General features: G+C 43.5%; 1 long non-coding RNA gene across 4 annotated transcripts in view; it reads left to right on the forward strand.

The window, feature by feature from the left end:
• LOC105002562 overlaps window positions 1-17,747 on the forward strand; it is a 39,864-nt gene extending 22,117 nt beyond the window's left edge. Inside the window, exons 3-4 of one of the 4 annotated variants that reach the window (XR_826984.1) lie at window positions 12,654-12,796; window positions 15,738-17,747. This is a non-coding gene — a long non-coding RNA (uncharacterized LOC105002562). Of the gene's footprint in view, window positions 1-3,862; window positions 4,035-12,653; window positions 13,063-15,737 lie in introns of those variants that run through there. The other 3 variants (XR_826983.1, XR_826985.1, XR_826982.1) reach the window with 3 other exon arrangements.
• Window positions 17,748-17,947: the final 200 nt, after the last annotated feature.

A 17,947-nucleotide genomic window follows, 5' to 3' on the forward strand; every position in this document is an offset into this window, starting at 1 on the left:
AGCGCTCCAGCCATTTCCTGTAATCAGCTTGAACGATCCAGGCCACAAGCTTGGAAATTGAATTCTAGAAGTGATTTTCCCATCGTGGAAGCTATTTCAATTACGGCTTCTGCAGATGAAACTCAGATAAGCCGCAAACACAAGCCTTGCACACTTATGTAATGTGTCTGCACAATGGGAACCTTGAGCCGCACAAGGAACAGGCCGCCCGGAGGCTCAGATCACAGGTGCGGGCCAGGGCCACCTGCCTGCTCTGAGCGGCTGCGGCGAGCCAGGTGTCAGGTGAGACTCTGAGCAACCGTGGGTGACCCGAATCCGGGCCCCATCCTTAAAAGCTGGCAGTGCAAAGGAGAAGACGAGATTCACTGCAGGAAGGTGGTGGTTGACTCTGGTGCTGTGAAAGCAGTAGCTCAGCTTGGAGTTGAGGGTGTGACATCTGAACTGAATTCCCAAGGGAAGGGAGGCATTTCAGGCAGAGGGAAGAGCAAATCAGGACCCAGACTATGAAATGTGTGTGTGCCCGTGTCTCCATGTTGCCCCGTGTTCAAGTGGGAGTGGCAGGAGACTAGCTTTGCCCATCACCATCATTTTTAGCCTCAGAAAGTCCTTTAGGAACTGCCCCAGGAGCTTATCTCCAAGACACCAGACTTCTAGGGCATGAGATTCAGAGCTCCATGAGCCCTTCCAAGAAATACAGACGCCATGCTGTTGCATTTCCAAGCTGGATCTCTAGAGGGCCTGATCGCTAGAGTGCTGGATCTCTAGCACGTGGGGCCTGAGTATTAGTATCAGAGTCCGTGGGTGCAACAGTCGCCAGTTCATGGAGGCTGAGGCACCAGAGCCTAGGTGGAAATTCTAGGATACAGCCATCAGTCTGGGAAGGTCTCAGCTGTAGACGGCAGGAATAAGATTCAGGGCAGTTTCAGAGGTCACTAGGCAGGTGGCCCTTGGGCGATCTGGGAGCAGAGGCCACTTTGCCCAGCGACCCTCCAGTGAAGAAGACTCGAGAGCAGACAGAGGCTGGCTCATGCGGTGGGAGCCTTGCGCTTGTTCACTTTTTGTGTCCTACACAATTTGGGTGAGGGATGCTTTGTAAGGGGATTCCCATGTAGCTCAGTGGTAAAGAATTCACCTACCAATGTAGGAGACTCAGGAGACTCGGGTTTGATCCCTGGATTGGGAAGATCCCCTGGAGAAGGGAATGGCGACTCATGCCAGTATTCTTGCCTGGAAAAGTCCATGGACAGAGGAGCCTGGCAGGTTATAGTCTATGGGGTTGCAAAAGTCAGACATCACTGAGCTACTGAGCCCATGTGCTAAGTAAGTCGTGCTGAACCTATGAAATTTGTGACACCCGGCTACCATCAGCTCATCATGGGAAGCCCACAGTAGGAGTTCAGGGGGAAGCAGATAGACCTGAGTTCAAGTCCTAAACTTGCAGTTTGCTGTGGGCCTTAAATTACAGAGTTTCACGAAGTGCAGGACTCCTAGTTGTTAAAATGTGGATTAGGGAGTCCACAGATTATTGTGAGTGTCAAATGAAGTATTAGTGGAAGATCTGGCATCATGGTAAGTATTGGACGGTATTGGGTTTTATCCAGGTGCCCCTGCATAAACGTTTGCAGCCAGTGGCTAATCTTGCATTATTTAGGGTACTGAGAGACAGTGTTACCCTTCAGTTTTGAGGCCTCCTTACTGTCACCCTCATGGCAGTGGGGTCGGCTCATCTATAATTACACGCTAAGGAAACAAGAGCAGGGCCTCCCACTGGCCTCTCCTCTTTCCTGCTTCCACTGAGACCCTTCTGATCACCTTCTCCACATAAGGCTGCCAGAAAAGAGTGCATGCAGCGAGAAGTGATGCAACTTGAAATTTCATTCACTGTCATAAGAGAACTTGCTGGGCTTGAACATTTTCACTGCCCTTCTCAGTTTCAAAATCCAAGAGGCAAAGATTTTATGAGAGAGATAATGTAGATTCAAAGTTAAAAAAAAGAAAAAAGAGTCTAGGACACTGAAACTGAGTCGCTTTTCTGCCCCCGGCTGCAGTTTCCTCGTCTGTAATCGAGAAATCATTGTAATAGCTTCCTCTTGGGGTTACTGTGGAGAGTAAATGAAAGTATTGAAAAACGCATGGTGCAGGGACTTCCCTGGTGGTCCAGTGGTTAAGATTTCAGCTTCCAATGTAGGGGCTGCAGGTTCAGTCCCTGGTCGGGGAGCTAAGATCCCATATGCCTCGTGGCCAAAAAACCAAAGCATAAAACAGAAGCAACACTATAAAAAATTCAATAAATATTATTAAAAATGGTCCACATAGAGAGGGGGTGGGGGAAATGCTTGGTGCAATGCCTGGCAGAGAACAAGCACCTCACGTATGTTAATGGTAGTCATCATAGCCATTCTGCTCCCAGACATAGTGTAGGGTCTCTTTCCAGAAATACTCTGTGCTTACAAGAAAATGTATCTACATACACATCCACCACAGATAGATGTTACACGTAGTGCTCTGCAACTCGCTTGTGTTCACTTAATAAGCTTGGGCATGTTTCCACATTCAAGCATATTGATTTCCCACATTCTTTTTAAACAACTGGGCACTATTTCATTGAATAGGTACCATAATTTATATGACCCAAGGAGAGCATTTAAACTATAATGCTTGAATTATAGTTCAAGAGACACAAGAGACACGGGTTCGAACCCTGGTCAGGAAGATTGCCTGGAACTTGGGGACTTCCCTGGAGGTCCAGAGGTTAAGACTCAGCGTTCTCAATGTAAGGCATGCCAGTTTGATCCCTAGTCAGAGAATTAAGATCCTACTAGCCAAAACTAAATTAATAAATAAAATAACCTCTATTGAAGCTCTCTGTAAAAAATGTTTTTAATTGAAAAAATTTTTTAATAAAATATATAATTACAAACTTGTCCAGAGCTTCTATATTTGAACATACATGAAAACAACCATTTGAATAATTCAAACATCCTCTACAACATTTACAAAATCTTATAGTTTTGAGCCACATTGTGTACCCAGAGTGGTGCAGAGAGACAAACTGGAACCTCAGGTCAAGAGTGCTGTAGACTGGTCTGGACATGCCTAATGGGGCCGCTTAAAAACTGTGAAGTTGCTATATTTATTCCAGGTTAATTTGGAACGGAATCAAGATTAAAAGAAGTGTAATAGCTGTTTGTTTACACTTTTAACGACAATGTAAAAGGACCAGTGGTTTTAGTGTTATTTTTCCATTTGGCTTCCTGGCACCTCGAAATTCAATCAATGTCCTGCTGTTCAGGGGTATTTTGAAGTGTGCCAAGTCTTAATTGAAGTGGAAGTGCCTGAAACCAGAGTTAATACTGTGAGCAACAGGGAGTCGAATTTATGGAGGTAAACTGTTGCTAGCTCTGCATTTCAACTCCTTCTTGGCTCCTGGGGTCCATTTAAATTCTGAGAGTAGACTGGATGGTCGGAGCTGGGCTGAGCCAGAGCAGCAGCTCTGGTGATTCTGCTGAGCTTCGGGTTACCTTGGAGCATAAGAAAAGACTCTGCTCCAGGGCCCAGGGTGGACCCCAACCTGACATGTGAAGCCTACTGAATGCACTGGGCGCTGCACTGAGAGCTGGAGATGCAGTGGACCCAAGAATGAACCTTGCTCCCTGTCCTGTGAGACTCTAGTTGGCGTGTATGCTAAGTCGCTTCAGTTGTGTCCAACTCTGTGTGACCCTATGGACTGCAGACCGCCAGGCTTCCCTGTCCATGGGATTTTCCAGGCAAGAATACTGGAGCGGGTTGCCATTTCCTACTCCAGGGAATCTTCCTGACCCAGTGTTCAAACCCATGTCTCTTGTGTCTCTTGCATTGACAGGCAGATTTTTTCCACTATGCTACCTGGGAAGTCCTGGAACCACTATTGTACTGATTGATTCAACGAAGAATCATCAATGAGTGCTAAAACCACTGGTAAAATAATGTTGGGGGAAAGGATATTTACATCCGCTCAAATGATCACATCATGAATTACTTAATAATTACAAACAGTAAGTAGTGTCTTTCCAAAGGAGAAATCTGGTGGACATCTTCACCAATTATCTTCTTCACATCTTCTTTAATATGGCCAGTAATGGGACAAATCAACACCAGGTAGCTTCTAAAGGGATATATTGAGGACACAGCATCACCTACAAGGAATTCCTACCAAAAATATTTAACCTGAATATAAATTATGAGAAAATAATGAAATAAATCCAAATTGAGGGCCTGAACATTTTAAAAAGTGTCAATGTAATTAAAGATGAGATAGAATTGTGATAAATTAGTACTTGAAAGCAGAAGTGAATGGAAAAAGACTCAGCCTAGTTTAAATTACCCCTTAACTTAAAGGAGTAGAGATGGATGAGAGGAGAGGGAACATATGGATAGAGAAACCTGGGGGTGGGTAATGTACTAATTCTCAGGTGGGGTGGTAAGTATTCACTTTATTATCCTTGACACTGTCATATATATTACATTCTTTGGTATGTGTTACATATGACATCATGTTTTAAAATGGCATTTTGGTGACGACCTAGAGGGGTAGGATGAGGGGGTGGGAGGGAAGCTCTTAGAAAGGTGGGATATATGATTCCCAGGTGATTCATGCTGTTGTACAGCAGAAAATAACACAACACTGTAAAGTAATTACACTGCAATTTAAAAAAATTATTTTTAAAAAGTGGAGAAGCAGTAAAAAAATTTTCAACTTAAAAAAAAAAAGGCATTTTAGTTAGGGCAAGTCCAGAAGTCCCAAATTCTACCTTTGGCCTATCTTCTCTAGTGAAAGTGAAAGTGAAGTCGTTCATTTGTGTCCAACTCTTTGCAACCCCATGGACTGTAGCCTACTAGGCTCCTCTGTCCATGGAATTTTCCAGGCAAGAGTACTAGAGTGGGTTGCCATTTCCTTCTCCAGGGGATCTTCCCGACCCAGGGATCAAACATGGGTTTCCAGCATCGCAGGCAGATGCTTTACCATCTGAGCCACCAGGGAAGCCCTTCTCTAGCTAGACGTAGTTCCAAAACAGAAGGCAACTCAGGTAAGTGAGAGGCCAAGGAATCATTGGCTGTTTGCTCCAAACCCCATGGCAGAGAAAGGAGGTAAGGTGGGCTGCATGGGTACTGCCCATCTTGTCCATGTTGGTTGGCCCCTGAGGCCTGCTTACAGGTTCTGAAGTCTCGTATTTCTTACCCCAGAACTTAGATTTGAGTGTCAGACTTTGCAATCATGATAAGGGGAAAAGTCAGCTTTCACACAGACCCATCATCAGGCAGAAATACAACCAGTGGCAAGAGCCAGGGAGCCAAGTGCAGAGCTGGTGCAGGTCTGGAGGAGAAAGGGGAAGGGAGGAGAGGTGGTTTGGTCATGTGCTTTTGGGGAGAGAGCAGGCCTGCCCTTTCCTACTCCTGCTATCGTTTCACAGAAAGGGGCAGAGGCAAGAGCCACACTCCACCCAAGGTCCCTTTAACTGAGTAACTGTCCACTGGCAGGTGTGGCCCATCTTGAGTTTCAGAGAAACTCCTCTTGACCTCGGTGGAATCAGGCGTAGGGCCAGAGGAGGACAGGAAGGACACTGAATTCCTTCTCTTGGAGGACAGTCCACTCCAGTCCACTCCAAAGAGAGTGGACTTATAATATTTTATAAGTGAAATTGACAGAGTTCTGGAGGCTTCATAAATGTTACGTGGCTTCCTTGCCCCTCTCCTCCAGGAGCTCAGTCCCCTCCGTCCAAGCCTTTCAGATGGTGAGTACTGTCACCCTTGCTCCCCACTGGGTCAGCTGGCGGGGACAGAGCTCCCTCTGCTGGCTCACACGCTGGAGACTTCCAGATGTTGAACAGAATCCTTCCTATGTGACATCAACTGCAAATAATTGTCATCATAACGACCTGTAACAACTTATTATCTAGTACAAGTATCTATTGCTGTAGACGAATACTCTAATATAAAGTATAGCAAGGACTCTGGAATCAGTTCAGAACCCTTAACAGTGACCTATTTCTTAATTTCTGAGCCTCAGTTTTCTCATCTGTACAATGGGTATAATAATACTGGCTTAGGATCCAGTTAGCAAAACAGAAATTATATTAGTTGGTTTAACAAAGAGAAGTTGGGGGAACTTGGTACACGTGTTCGAGGACTAAAAAAGACAAAAATAGGTATTCTGAAGCTACAGATAATAACCACAAGCAGCAGCTACCATTCCTTTGGTGGAGAGAAGAGGTTGGGGTTATCAAAACTGCCTCAGTCATCTATTGCTACTCAACAAACTGCCTCAAAGCTCAGAGACTTCACATTGCCTGGGTTGGCTGGACAGTTCTTCTGCGGGTCTCACCCGGGCTCACTCATGCTGCAAGCTTTTGCTGGAAAGCAGGCTGAGACATGCTGAGGGGTTGGCCTGTCTCCCTCTGTCTGTTCATCCTCAAGGAAGCTAAATGGCGCTCCCTCAGGGAAGCCTGGCTTGCTATAGTCCACAGGGTCGCAGAGTCAGACAAGACTGAGCAACTGAACAGCATACAGCAACAGTCCAAGAAAATGAGCCCCAAAGGACAAGTTCTGACCCATCCTCCTGTTAGCTGATATCCCACCGACCACAGCAGATCACTTGGCCTAGCTTGAGTTATGGTGGAGGGGACTCCACGAGGGCACTGACCTCAAGACGTTATCATCCATCAAGGGTCACTGGTGTAACAATTGATCACAAGGACCTATGGGATCTCCAGCTACTGCTCAGGACCTTGGAGGAGGGCCCTCATGGATCTGGGGTGTAGACAGCTGAAAAGTGGGTACTACCCAGCCATGCTGGGAATGTGGAAAGAAGTTGGAAATTGGAACCATCTGCTGTTCCCGGCAAACAAATAGGAAGAAGTCCCTTCTGCCTTCCACACTCCCCCTTGTGGCCCTTTTTTGGCCAGCTGTGAGAGAAGATCTGGAGCTTACAGACTCCCAGCCCTGGCATGAATCTCAGAGCCAGGGCGGAAGGTGGGCACTGAAACAGTACCTCCCTTCCCTTGCAGGTGTGGTGAAGACAGGCACTGTCTGCACAGCCCAGACGATATGTTCAATTATGGGTAACTATTCGTAAGAAGCTTTTTGGCCACAAGGCATGTGGGATCTTAGTTCCCCATTGTTGTTGTTCAGTCACTAAGTCGTGTTTGACTCTTTGTGACCCCGTAGACTTCAGCACGCCAGGCTTCCCTATCCTTCACCATCTCCTGCAGTTTGCTCAAACTCATGTCCATTGAGTCGGTGATACCATCCAACCATCTCATCCTCTGTGGCTACCTTCTCCTCCTGCCTTCAATTTTTCCCAGCATCAGGGTCTTTTCCAGTAAGTCAGTTCTTCACATCAGGTGGCCAAAATATTGGAGCTTCAGCATCATTCCTTCCAATGAATAGTCAGGGTTGATTTACTTTAGGATTGACTGGTTTGATCTCCTTGCTGTCCAAGGGACTCTCAAGAGTCTTCTCCAGCATCACAATTTGAAAGCATCTATTCTGATGCTCAGCCTTCTTTATGGTCCAACTCTCACATCCATACCAGGGATCAAACCCATACCCCCTGCATTGGAAGGTGAAGTCTTAACCACTGGACTGCCAGGGAAGTCCTGGAGATAATGATTTTTAATTCTTTTTTCATCTTTCTTGAGCACAATTGCTAAACTCTCACTGTACTAAACTACACTGTACTATAACTCTCACTGTACTAAGTACCACACAGTGAGATAAAATTTAGAGATAGCTGAGGTTTTTGTTTTATCACAGTATTGTGTTACTGCCCTGTGGCTCTTATCCATAAATGCCATGACATTTATCATCTCAAGTTTCCCAAGTGGCTCTAGTGGTAAAGAATCTGCCTGCCAGTGCAGAAGGTACAAGAGACATGGGTTCAATCCCTGAGTCAGGAAGATCCCCTAGAGAAGGGCATGGCAACCCACTCCAGTATTCTTGCCTGGAAAATTCCGTGGACAGAGGAGCCTGGTGGGCTACAGCCCACAGGGCCGTGGAGAGATGGACATGACTGAGCAAAACACAGGATATTTATCATCTCAGGCCAGAGTGTGTCAGGAATTAGGACTATTACAGCAGTTCACAGAGCATCTGAGTGGATTTTTCAAACATGTAAGACACTGGTCTTGAGAACTACACTTTTCAGTTGCAAGAGCTGGGTTTATTGAGAGAGGAAAGATTTCCTGAGGTCTCAGAGACCAAGAGCCTGGAGGACTCAGATTACAGAGCTCATACCAAAAGGTGCAGAGAGGAAAGGAAGCCATGAGGTCTGTGGAATAGTTTTTTTGTTTTGTTTTTTCCTGCTCCAAAGGAGATGGTAGTGACAAAGAGAGAAAGAATCAGAGGGGCTTAAATGGATCTGATATGTGGGGCTGCAGGAGAGGCCCTGTACTCTGGTCTTACCAGGAGTCATACGAGTTTACACAAATTGCCATGGGAATGTAAGGATAGATTGACTTATTCTGTCTCAAAAAGCCAGGAACAGCCTCATATCTGCAGGACACAGACAACACTCAAACTGGGAAACTGAAATGAATCAGGGATCTATTTACGAAAGTGTGGGCAGGGTTTAGCAACAGCCACGAGGAGGAGTTGCTACAGTAGCCTAGTACTAATAATAACTGGGAGCTATCAACTACTACTTTTAGGCCTGACGGAGCAAGAAGGAGGACCAATTACTAGAACCTGGTGAGCTGTATGTTGAAGACTGCTGGTTATGTTTTAGGGGACGTGACCAGATTAGGGTAGCAACCCAGTGGCTAGGAAGTTGTGGGAATAAATACTGTCTTTTCTTTCTTCTAACCTCCTAATACAAGGGTTGCTAGATTACATGGGAAATACCTATGCTAAAATATTGCTGAAATTCAAATTTAACTGGGTGTCTTGTATTTTATCTGGCAAGACTAGCCAGTACTCCCCATTGGCTGAACCAAGACAGAAGCCAGAGCCCAGGACAAGCTATTGATGCAATCATGGGGTCCCTTTGGGTTTTATTTTGTAGTCAATAGGGATAGTGGTAGATTTTCAGGAAAATGATAAATATTAAGTAATACTTTATTTAATATTCACAACAACACTACTTGTGAGAGTAGAGTGAACGTGTTAGTCACTCAGTTATGTCCACTCTTTGCAACCCTATGGACTGCCTGCCAGGTTCTGTTGTCCATGGAATTCTCCAGGCAAGAAGACTGAAGTGGGTAGCCATTCCCTTCTCTAGGGGATCTTCCCAACCCAGGGATCGAACCAGGGTCTCCAGTATTGCAGGTAGATTCCTAACCATCTGAGACACCAAGAAAGCCCAGTGATAGCATAAAATGCACATTAATGAAAGAATGAATAAACTGCAATGGTCACAAAGTGGAATGTAACACAGCAGTGAAAATAAACTAAAGACACAAACAACAACATGGATTTTTTGTTGTTTTTAACCATCTCAGTTTATTGGTATTTGGATTTTTTTATAAAAACATCTTAAATAAAAATAGCTAAACAAAAAATAAAGTATATTTAACTTATGTAGGGTACAATGGCACCCCACTCCAGTACTCTTGCCTGGAAAATCCCATGGGCGGAGGAGCCTGGTGGGCTGCAGTCCATGGGGTCGCTAAGAGTCGGACACGACTGAGCGACTTCACTTTCACTTTTCACTTTCATGCATTGGAGGAGGAAATGGCAACCCACTCCAGTGTTCTTGCCTGGAGAATCCCAGGGACGGGAGAGCCTGATGGGCTGCCGTCTATGGGGTCGCACAGAGTTGGACACGACTGAAGCAACTTAGCAGCAGCAGCAGGCAGCAGGGTACATATCTTAAATTTAATGTACACATTATTTATTTTATATACATATTGTCTTATGTTGATATCCTAATCAACCCTGAATAATCATTGGAAGGGCTATTGCTGAAGCTGAAGCTCTAATACTTTGGCCACCAGTTGAGAAGAGCCAACTCATTGGAAAAGACCCTAAGACTGGGAAATAATTGAAGGCAAAAGGAGAAGAGGGCACCAGAGGATGAAATAGTTAGATGACATCACTGATTCAATGGACATGAATTTGAGCAAACTCTGGGAGACAGTGGAGGACAGAGAAGCCTGGCATGCTACAGTTCTTTGGGTCACAAACTGTCAGACAAAACTAAACAACTGAACAACAAAAACAATTTTTTAAATTGCATTTATTTATTAGTTTAGGCTGTGCTGGGTCTCTTGTGTGGGCTGCTCTCCAGCTGCAGAGAGCGGGGGTTGCTCTCTAGTTGTGGGGCATGGGCTTCTCACCGTGGTGGCTTCTCCGGTGGGGAGCACGGGTTCTAGGCTCTTGGGCTTCGGAAGCTGTGGCTTGTGGGCTCAGTAGTCGCCGCTCCTGGACTCTAGAGCACAGGCCCAGTAGTTGTGGCACACAGGTTTAGCTGTGGGATCTTCTCGGATCAGGATCGAACCCATTTCTTCTGCATTGGCAGATGGATTCCTAAGCACTGAGCCACAAAGGAAGCCCAACAACTATTTTTAACATAATTATTATATTCCAGATTCATTCTCAACCTCTATGTATCATTAAGTAGGAAGTTTTGTGTTACCATACAGTTTATTTTCAGTAGAATAATTTTCTTTACACGATTGCCTCGTGCACTTTTAGCATATTTTTATGATGGTATAATTATTATGTAGTCAGGTAACTATGACAATAGATGGGAAAACAGTGGAAATAGTGACAGATTTTATTTTTGGGGGGCTCCAAAATCACTGCAGATGGTGACTGCAGCCATGAAATTAAAAGATGCTTACTCCTTAGAAGAAAAGTTATGACCAACCTAGACATCATATTAAAAAGCAGAGACATTGTCAACAAAGGTCCATCTAGTCAAGGCTATGGTTTTTCCAGTGGTCATGTATGGATGTGAGAGTTGGACTATAGAGAAAGCTGAGCAGTGAAGAATTGATGCTTTTGAACTGTGGTGTTGGAGAAGACTCTTGAGAGTCCCTTGGACTACAAGGAGATCCAACCAGTCCATCCTAAAGGAGATCAGTCCTGAGTGTTCATTGGAAGGACTGATGCTGAAGCTGAAACTCCAGTACTTTGGCCACCTGACAAGAAGAGCTGACTAATTTGAAAAGACCCTGATGCTGGGAAAGATTGAAGGCAGGAGGAGAAGGGGACAACAGAGGATGAGATGGTTGGATGGCATCACCAACTCAATGGACACGAGTTTGGATAAACTCCGGGAGTTGGTGATAGACAGGGAGGCCTGGCATGGTGCAGTCCATGGTGTTGCAAAGAGTCAGACTGAACTGAACTATTCAAAATCAAGCTATAAAGCAGTTCTATTATAGCCCAAATCTCCACAGACTCTTCTATAGTCAACTCCTCGTCCAGCCCTCAACCTCTGGCAACCACTTACCTGTCTTCCATTCCTACAGTTTTGTCTTTTTCAGAATTTCATATAAATGGAGTCGCACAGCATGTAGACTTTGGAACCTGGCTTCTTTTGAATGAAAGAATAAAGCATAATGTATTTGAGATTCATTCCTCTTGTTGCATGCAAATTTCATTCCTTTTCATTGTTAAGTGGGATTCCATTGTATGAATAGTGTATCAGTTTATTCAGAAGTTTAAGGACATTTAGGATATATATCAATCAGGACTGATATGTGTCAATCTCCAGAAAAGTAGATCCAGTAGGATACATATATGTGTGTGGGTGTGTGTATACACATCTCTCTCGCTCTTGCTCAGCTGTATCTGACTCTTTGTGACTCCATGGACTGTAGCACACTAGGGTCCTCTGTCCATGGAATTCTCCAGGCAAGCATACTGGAATGGGTTGCCATTCTCTTCTCCAGGGCATCTTCCTGACCCAGGAATTGAACCCAGGTCTCCCACATCAGAGGCAGATTGATTACCATATGGGCCACCAGGGAAGCCTGTATATACACATATATATGTACATTTATTTATACATATAATACATGCATATATACATCTATAGATGCATATATACATCTGTACCTATCTATATCATCTGTATCAATATCTGCATCTGTGTCTATCAAGAAAAAGAATTCATTCTGAGGAATTAGTTCATATGAGTGTGAGACAAGTCCAAAAGCTGAAGGGTAGGCCAGCAGTCTGGTGACACAGGCAGGACTTCTATGCTACATTTTCAAGGCAGAATTTCTTCTTCTCTGGGAAATGTCAGTGATTGCTCTTTAGACCTTCAAATGATTTAATGAGGCCCACCCACATTATTGAAGATAACCTTCTTTACTAAGTAAACTGTAAATGTTAGTCACATGTACAAAAATATCCCCACAGCAGCATCTGGACTAATGTGTGACCAAACAACTGGGCACTGCTGTCTAATCGAGTTGGCATAAAATTGTCACAAGATATGTCCAGTGTTTGGTGACTATGAATACAGCTCTATAAACATTCCTGACATGGGTTTTGTGAAATGAAATAAACTTTCATTTCACTTGAGTAAATAAATCAGAGTGGGATAGCTGGACCATATAGTAATTTTTATGTTTAATTTTATAGGTAACTGCCAGATTGTTTTCCAAAGTGGTTAGAGGTGAGAAATTAACGTAGAGTCTCTTAACTGATGATTGTGTTCAATTTAGGGTCCTGATCTAACAGACTTGAGATGGGGGAGTTGAAGGACTATAGGAAAGAGCATCACGTTAAGGACTCTGGAGAACCTAACAGACCCTGGTCCCCACTGTCACAAACCACAGACTTGAGGACCCTTTTCATCAGATCAGAGGTTGGTGACTTTTTGAAATTGTTTCTAAATGACTTTGCACGCAGCAGAGGCTGAGATTGCTATGGGCTGGTTTTTCAACGTGTCTATGTTCCTCATTTGTCTGATTTTAATTTAGATCAGCCTTTTGCTACATGTTTTATTTGGTAGATTTTACAAAAAGTAAAGGCCTTTCATCATTTATAGCACCCTCTTAGGTCTGCTGCTAAGCTGCTAAGTCACTTCAGTCGTGTCCAACTCTGTGCGACCCCATAGACGGCAGCCCACCAGGCTCCACCATCCCTGGGATTCTCCAGGCAAGAACACTGGAGTGGGTTGCCATTTCCTTCTCCAATGCATGAAAGTGAAAAGTGAAAGTGAAGTTGCTCAGTCGTATCCGACTCTTAGTGACCCCATGGACTGCAGCCTACCAGGCTCCTCCGTCCATGGGATTTTCCAGGCAAGAGTACTGGAGTGGGGTGCCATCCTCTTAGGTCTAAGGCTTAGCATTGGGGAGGGGAGGGTTAATTTTTCCATTGGTGCAACCATGTTGATGCTTTCTTTTCTTTGTAGATGAATTCTAATTTTTATCAGCTCTATCTATGTAGTTTTTAAAATATCAACATGTATAAGGCTTGTCAGGAAACCAGAAATTCTGGAACCTCTTCCATTTCCTCTTCCCAGAATCATCCGTTTTCCGTATTTACTCCCTATCTTTAAATAGCTTGACTGTATTTCCATTTCCTGGTTCCTCAATTTTAGGTATTATCTATTGACTTCAGCTATAAAAGATGAGAATTTATCTTTCACCCCTCATCTACCACACAAACACATATTTTGCTGTAATATAATTTTGGTTAAATCAATTTTCAGTGTCTTTATTATGACCATGTAAATGTTATGCACAGCTGAGCCAAACAATACAATTACTTCTCCTATCCAATATAAATTCCTTTTCATGGAGTTGGTAAGTGTCTTATTTTCTGCTTGGTTTTTCATGTACTTGTTTACATTATCTCCCAATTCTCCCTCAGTTGTTTGCTCTCCTTTCAGTAAAAGTGAACAAACTAGGTATTAATTACATTTCATCTTCTTGACAAAATGTCTCTCAGAGTCTTTTTAAAAGATTGCGGTAAAATATATACAACAAAATTTACCATGGATACCATTTTTAAGTGTACAGTTCAGTGGCATTAAGCACATTCATTTTAGACAGCCATCAGCACCATCCATCGCTGCAACATTTTCATCATCTCAAACTGAGACTCTGTGCCCATTAAACACCGGCATCCATCCCAAACCCCCAGCCCTCACCCTTCTACCTACTCTCTGAACTTGACTATTCTAGGCCCCTCCTATAAGTGGAACCATACAATATTTGACCTTTGTGACTGGCTTATTTCACTTAGCAGGATACCTTCAAGGTTCATCCACGTTGTAGCATGTGTCGGAACCGCCTTCCTTTTGAAAGGTGAATAATAATTTCATTGCACGTATAGGCCATGTTTTGTTTATGCATCCATCCATCAGCGGGCACGTGTGTTGCCTCCACCTTTTGGCTGTCGTAATGCTGCTATGAACATGGGTGTATGGTTTCTCTCTGAGATCCTACTTTTAATTTCTCGGGGGTATATATTCAGAAGTGGAATTCTTGACTCATATGGTAATTCTGTTTTTAATTTTGAGGAACTGCCATACTGTTTTGCAGCATTTTACATTCTCATTGACAGGGCCCAAGGGTCCCAATTTCTGCTCATCCCCGCCAACACTTGTTGTTTTATTTACTTTTTCTGGCATTTTCCATAGTATCCATCCAAATGGGTTTCGGGTAGGAGCCTTTCCTTTTGACTGATCTTTATCAATTTTTTAAGGTCGTTTCTTTGATTTTCGTTGTGTTAGTGTCCCCTCATATTCTCAGCCCTCCTTCCATACCCTCCCCAGGAGATACTTTCTCTCGCCTCAGACCTCAGTTACACCTACAGATTTTTTACTACAGTAGCTAGTCTGGGTCCCTGAGCTCTAGACTTCCATATTCATTTGAATGCTGGGCAGCTTTAAATATATGTGCAATCATTGAAAGCAAAACCAAATGCACTTTCCCTAAAACCCGCTCTTCCTGTGTTTCTAACTCAGTGAAAGAATTCACCATCTGGGAAGATAGGCAAGCCATTAACATGGGAGTTAGCTTGTTTTTTTTTCCCTTCTCCCACCTTACTGCCATCCTGTTATCTTGTATCCATAACTTTGTCTTTTTCATTGCTACTCCCTGCTGCTGCTGCTGCTGCTAAATCACTTCAGTCGTGTCCGACTCTGTGCGACCCCATAGACAGCAGCCCACCAGGCTCCCTCGTCCCTGGGATTCTCCAGGCAAGAACACTGGAGTGGGTCGCCATTTCCTTCTCCAATGCATGAAAGTGAAAAGTGAAAGTGAAGTTGCTCAGTCGTGTCTGACTCTGTGTGACCCCATGGACTGCCACCTACCAGGCTCTTCCGTCCTTGGAATTTTCCAGGCAAGAGTACTGGAGTGGGTTGCCATTGCCTCGTGCCTAAATCTACTCAATTTGTAACTCCTTTTCTCTTACTTGTTGAAATTTAGCCCAGAAGCTCTCTCAGCCTGAAATCTTTCATCCCTGTGATAATCTAGACACCTGCTTGAGTTTTTCTGCTCCAGTATAGGCCTGATACTATTCCTCCACTTAAAACCTCGGAACACATGTGGAAGAGAACCCTGGTGGCGCAGTGGTAAAGACACAAGAGACCCAATCCCTGGGTCAGAAAGATCTCCTGGAGTAAGAAATAGCAACCTACTCTATCTAAGCAACTCTATCTATCTAAGAATACTGATCCAGTATTCTTGCGTGGAAAATCCTATGGACAGAGGAGCCTGGTAGGCCTACAGTCCATGGGGTCACAAAGAGTCAGACACTACTGAGCGACTTCACTTTCTTCTTTCTACCCGATCCAGTGTTCTTGCCTGGAGAATCCCAGGGACAGAGGACCTGGCAGCTTACAGTTCATGGGACTGCAAAGAGTCGGACACGATCGAGTGACTGAGCACAGAGGGACTGAGAATAGATGGATTCTTCTAGGGAAAAGCAGAAAGGAGAAGACTAACCCTATGATTCGAACTTCTCATGAAGATAATAATTTTATGCTGACAACAGGCATAGACCAGAGAGCCCGGAAACAAACCTGTGCATGTCGGAAACTTTGGCATAGGACTCTGGTAACCATGAAGGTACCTTACTCGAAACTCCCTCCAAGAGAACCTGGGGCTCAGAGCACAGTTAGTGGACAACCTCTAGATCTCACCCAGATTAGAAGACAGCAACTTTATAGCCACTGCAGCATTTGTGCAGAGACCACGCTCTCACCCAAGGCTGCTTTGAGCCAGTGGCTGAGACAGCAGGGGTACAGGAACAGAGCCATTTCTGTCTGACATGGGTCTCCACTAAAAGGCAAACTTTCCTCTGAGGGTCTCCAATGACCTCGTCAACGTTAGCTCCAAGTTGCACCAAGTTGGAGGCAATTCCTAGCCAAACCTCCTTGCCCACTTCCCTTTTCACAAGTGTCCAACAGGTATTGTGGGATTTTTGCCTATTCCTGTCCTATTTCACCCTTCATAAATTTTCCTTCAGTGCATCTCTTGATCTTCTAAGGACCCAAATTACATGATGACACAAGGAGCATGTCAGATCAAATGGGAAACACTGTGTGGAACTGTTCAATGAATGGAATTTTAAAATAATGATTATAAATGTGGAAAAATATGAAATTGGATCTCTACCCTATATTTGTATAAAATTTAACTCCAGGTAGATTAATGACTTAAATTTCAAATATTAAGTTTAAAAACTTTTAGTAGACTCCATGGATGAGTATCTTTTGGAATCCGTGATTTAGAAGTTGAGGTAGGAAAATATTTCTTAAACAAGACACACACTCCAAACAGATTTGACCACTTTAAAATTAAGCACTTTGGGGACTTCCCTAGTGGTGTAAAGGTTAGGAATCTGTGCTTTCCCTGCTGAGGGTGTGGGTTTAACCCTTGGTCCAGGAACTAGATCTCGGAAGCCACTAGGTACTGCCAAAAATAAATAAGTAATTAATTTAAAAAATTAAGCACTTTTGTTCATTAAAGGCATTTAAAGAGACAGCTTACAAACTGGGAGAAGATATTTGCAATATACATAACTGAGAAAGGATCAGCATCAAGAATTCCTTAAAATCAATGAAGAAAAGCATATATAACCTAATAGAGAAATGGACAAAAGATATAAACAGGCATTTTTCAGAAGAGGAAACACATATGGCTATGAAATATGAAGACACTCAATGTTATTGATTATTAAATGCAAATTAAGTCCACAGTGAGCTAACATCTTGATTGATAAGTGTAAAAAGTCTGACAAAGCAAGTGTTGAAGAAGTTATGGATCCACTCATAAAACCTCCTATATAATCCTAATGGGAGTGCAAATCTGTGTATCCACTTTGGAAAAAACATTTGACATTATCTTCTAAAATTGAATACTCACCACCCCATGACTCAACAAACCTACTTTTACATATAGACTCACACAAACCAAAGAAAGCTCTTGTAAATCTGTAACAGAAGAGTACAAAAATGTTCATAGCAGCATTGCTCACAGTAGCAAAAACCTAGAAGAAACCCAAATGTCCATTCATGAGAAATCAGACAAAATCTGATATGTTCACCAGCTGGCATCTTATACAAGAGTGAAAATGAATGAACTAAATACATAAAATATGGCTGAATCTTACAGTGTATAAAGTGTATGAATTTCATACAGTGTATGAATGTTACAGTGTATGAAAAAAGTTCAAAAAGATACAAAGACACCATTTCCCCCCTCCCACTTTGTAGTGGACTTTATTTCTGAGCAGTTTTGAGGTCCATCACTTCATGGGAAATAGATGGGGAAACAATGGAAACACTGTCAGACTTTATTTTTTGGGGCTCCAAAATCACTGCATATGGTGACTGCAGCCATGAAATTAAAAGACGCTTACTCCTTGGAAGGAAAGTTATGACCAACCTAGACAGCATATTCAAAAGCAGAGATATTACTTTGCCAGCAAATGTCCATCTAGTCAAGGCTATGGTTTTCCCAGTGGTCATGTATGGATGTGAGAGTTGGACTGTGAAGAAGGT

This window comes from Bison bison, unplaced genomic scaffold (genome assembly GCF_000754665.1).
Source record: "Bison bison bison isolate TAMUID 2011002044 unplaced genomic scaffold, Bison_UMD1.0 scf7180017864456, whole genome shotgun sequence".
Lineage (NCBI taxonomy): Eukaryota > Metazoa > Chordata > Mammalia > Artiodactyla > Bovidae > Bison > Bison bison.